Raw genomic sequence first — 5,006 nt, forward strand, 5'->3', positions numbered from 1 at the left:
TAATCTGCCGATAGTACTAACTTAGTATATAAACTTTTATTAAACCTTTTTCTACTTTTGTCAACATTATTATATAAGTTTTCAAATATTAAAGCTAATTTAAGTATAATATGTTAACAATATATAGTATAATCATATCTATATTCTATCTTTCTTATATTGTTTTTATAAATAATAAAGATCTAACGATCTTTTATATCTATCTATCTAGTATATTTTTAGTATATCTTTAGTATACTGTCAGTTTGTTAACATTTTATTAGACTTTAAGGTCTTATATTATCAAGCTTATATAATTAAGAATTATAAATATATAGTAAAAGATTATTATATTATAGATTTTCTATCTTTTGTTTACCTTTAGTTTAAGATTAGTTTGCTAATATTCTTAGAATATTATCTTCTTTTAGATAAAGATTATTATAATTATTATAATTATAAATATTATTTATATAGCTAATATTTATATTATATATTTTTAATCTAATTTTAATCTAACTTTATATTAACTATATTTTTTAAAATAAATACTATTACTTTCTAGAATATTAAAGTAGCTTTAGCTTATATTTATACTATCGTTATCTATATATATTTATCAATTTACTTATAATATAGTTTCTATATATATTAACCTCTTTATTTTTAGGCTATCTTAGCTTTTTTAGCTTTTATTATCTTTGCTTTAGCTATATTTTCTACTTTTTTTGCTAACCTTTTAGTTATATTTATTTAATATATATTAAATAATATTTTTACCTTTTTATAATAGATTAATATACTATTATAATAGTTTGTCAATATTATTAATATAAATCTTATAGTCTATTGTTAGTATACTCTTAATTTATTTGTTAACTATTTTTAGAATAATGATGATAATTAAGCTTAAAACTATTTTATAAATAATTAAATAAAAGATAGTAGGTTTAAGACTTTTTTTTATTTTGTTAGATTATTGATTTACTCTTAGTTTATCTTTAGACTATCTTTTAGAGTCAACTTTATAAATCTTTACTATTATATTACTACTTTTTTATATAATTTCCGATTTTATTAAATTTTATATATTTTCGATTCAACTTTTATTATAATTTGATTTACTCTCTCTTTATTTATAATATCTATCTTTATTGTAAAAATCTTTACTAATTTAAATTAGTTGATTCTTCTTAAGCTTATAAACTATCTTATAAGTATTTTAGCCTTTATTAGATTATAAACTACTTTTATTATATTTATATACTTTAATTTATTCTTTAATATTTTTCTTACTTTAATTTTTATAAGATAATAGTTTATAATATATTTTACTATCTTTTTATATTTACTATATTTATATATTAGTTTAACTATATTTAAAACTTACCTTAATATTAAATATAAGTTTAAACTAATATTATCAATTCTTATCTATATTAGTAGAATATTATAAGCTTTATAAAGAAGGTTATATAATTTTAGTATATTTTTATCTAATAGATTATCTATCTTTACTTTATTAATAATTTGAATATAATCTTTACTTTAGTTGACTTTAATATATTATCTTTTACTTTATTATTTTAAAATAATCTCTTTTTAGTCTTTATTATCAAACTATACTAACATTATGATAGTATATTATTTAGACTTTATAGAAAGTCTTATAGTTATTTATAGTAATTTTCTTATATTCTAATAATAGTTCTTAAAATTATATCTTATCATTTTATACTTTTTATATAATTTCTTTATTAACTTTATAATCTTAAGTTATTATTAGAATATTATCAATCTAATATTAAACTATATATTGATTAAAAGAATATAACATACTTATATAGCGAGCGGCGTATTATAGCAAGCGATATACTATTCGTATATTATATTATATTCTATCTTCAATAATAATTTTCTCTACTAATTTAAATGACTACTTTTTTAAACAAAGTAAGGCTTCTTTTAGCTATCTAAGCTCTTTAAAATAACTTTAAGCTATCTATATAAAATATAGCTAAGATTTATTAAGTTATAAAGACTTTCTTTTATTAACAATATATTAGCAAAAAGTTATAATATAATATCTCTTTTAATTTAAAGTTATTGATAGAATTAAAAAAAAAAGATACTAATTAAGTATATTCTTAACTTAGATTTATAAAGATTTAACTATAGCTTTATAATATATAAGATATAGTTGATTTTATTTTTAAATTATATAATAAATAATATATTAAACTTTAATAGATAGAAAACTTTATATAATAATATTCTAAAATAAATATATATTTCTAATATTAAATTGATTATTAAAAAGCTTTATATAAAGATCTAAATATAATTAAAGGATAGTTTATATTTATATAAAATATAAAAAATAAATATAAACTTTTTGATAATAATATTTATAATTTTGATAAGATTAGGTTTTTGATAAGTATACTTTTATATACTAAGGTTATTATAGCTTTAGAAAAATATAAATAGTTTTATATAAAGTAGTTTGATAATTAAGAATATATTTTTATAATTATTATAGTTAATATAATTAGCTAGATAATATTATTATTTTTGATTATAAAAAGTTAATATTATCTTTTTAATTAATATATTAATAATAACTTTCTAAAAGATTAGAAAATTTATATAAATAATAATAATTAGATAATAAATAAAATTAGTTTAAAATAATTATAATATTTTAATAAGTATATTAAAATATATATAAAAGATAAATATTATCTTTTTATCTTTGATAATTATAAAAGCTATTATTTAATAAATTTTAAAGAATTATTATAAAGAAAATAATATTATTATATTTTATATACTTTTTTATTCTTTTTATAAGCTTTAACTATTTAATATTAGATACTTTAGTATATTAAAAATTTTATATAATTAAATAATTAAATAAATAATATAAATATAGATTATTTATATTATTAAAGATGATTTTTTTTATATTTAAAAATATATATAATAATATTATAACTTTAATAAATATTAAAGTTAGCTTTTAAATAATTAATCTTATTTTATTTAACTTAAATAAAATATTATCTTAACTAAATAGTTTATCTTAACTAATTATACTTTAAGATTTATAATCTAATATTATCTTTACTTAAGTTAGATAAATATTAAATAATCTAATTAAAATAACTTTTTAAATAACTTTAATTAAAAATAGAATCTTTTATTATTAAAATAGTTTTTCTATATATATTTATAGTAAAATTAATACTTTTATATAAGATATTAAAAAGATTATATATAAAATTATCTTAATAAAATAAAAGATTTAAAACTTTTAGATAATAAATAAAATATTAAATAAACGTTAGAAAGTTAAAAAAATATATTTTTAATAAAAAAGATTATTATTATAATAAAAGATAAAATAAATATAAAAAGAAAAAGGTTTTATAAATAAAGATAATATAAATATAAGTATAAAAGAAAATTATATAAAAGAAGATTAATAATACGTTTGATATTATAATAATTATAGAAAGTCTAGCTATAATATACAAATATATCAATTAGATATAGAGATATCTAAAGATAAGGATTCTAAATAGTTTTAATTGATTTAAGATATTATAGTTAAAATAACTTATATAAAGATGATATAATATATAAATAGTATGCTGCTTACTATAATGTGCCGTTTGCTATGTAAGTATATTATACTTTTATCTTTACTTTCCTTATACTTATAGTCTTATAAGCTTTTAATATTATATATAAGTACTTTATAGTTTGCTTATATTCTATTATATACTTATTATCAATCTCTTTTTTAATTAAATAGGTATATACTATATAATAAAGCTATAACTAACTATAGACTAAACTATTATTATATAAAGTAGTTAAATATATTAAAAGTAGAGTCTTTATATAAAGTTTATTAATTATTATAAAGAAAGTATCTATCTTTTTATCTTTTTCCTTATTTTCTTTATATAATAATTTTAGTTTAATTTATAGTCTAACTATACTTTAAAACTCTAACTTTACTTTCTAAGGTTAGAATAATCTTGTCAAAATATACTAACTTAATTAGTTTGATTTTAATATAAGTTAAATAAAATAGTTTATATTTTATCTTATTAAATCTTATATTATATTTCTTTACTTAGTCTTTATATATTTTATATATAAGCTTAAGCTATTAGCAAACCTTCTAGATAGTTTTAGTATATATTAGTATATTGATATTATCTATAAATCTTATTATAATAATATTATTTATTTTTTATAATCTTTTATATAATATTGATAAATATAGAATAAAAAGAATAGATAAAATTGACAATCTTTAAAAAATGTTAGCTAGTATTTAGAATATTTATAATTTTTATATATTAAATAGTAAGATTATTATTATATTATTTAAAAAGCTTTTAAGAAAGATAGTTACTTAAGTTAGAAACCTTTTTTTTTTTTAGTATTTATAATAGTCTTTTATAATTAATAATATTAAATACTTTAAATATATTTAATAAAAAATTAATAATATATTATCTTTATCTTAATAAGTATATATTTAGTTTATAATAATCTAAATTATCATCTTAGTTAATTTATTTTTATAATTATTTATTTATTCTTTAGATAGTAGTTATAGTATCTTTACTTTATATATAATCTATTTAGTAAGTATATTTTTAATCATCTTTTCTATTATATTAAATAATATAATCAGACGATATATATTTAGTTTACTTATATTCTCCTTATTTTTAGATAAAATAATAGTCTTAACTTTATAAAATATCTTTAGATAATAGCTAGCTTGCTAGTAGACTATAATTAAATATATAAGTTAAGTTGTTAATAAGTTTTTAAATATCTTTAAATATTTATTTAAGATATTATTAAGTTTAAATATCTTTTAAAAGCTTATCTTATAAAAAAAGTTTAATATATTTTTATTTTATATAATATATATTATAAAAAATAATTATATATATAATATCTTTAAATTAGTAAAATTAACTATCAGCTTAAGGAAA

Source organism: Phaeoacremonium minimum (genome assembly GCF_000392275.1).
Source record: "Phaeoacremonium minimum UCRPA7 unplaced genomic scaffold PA7_03_scaffold_522, whole genome shotgun sequence".
In the NCBI taxonomy this organism is placed as follows: Eukaryota; Fungi; Ascomycota; class Sordariomycetes; order Togniniales; family Togniniaceae; genus Phaeoacremonium; species Phaeoacremonium minimum.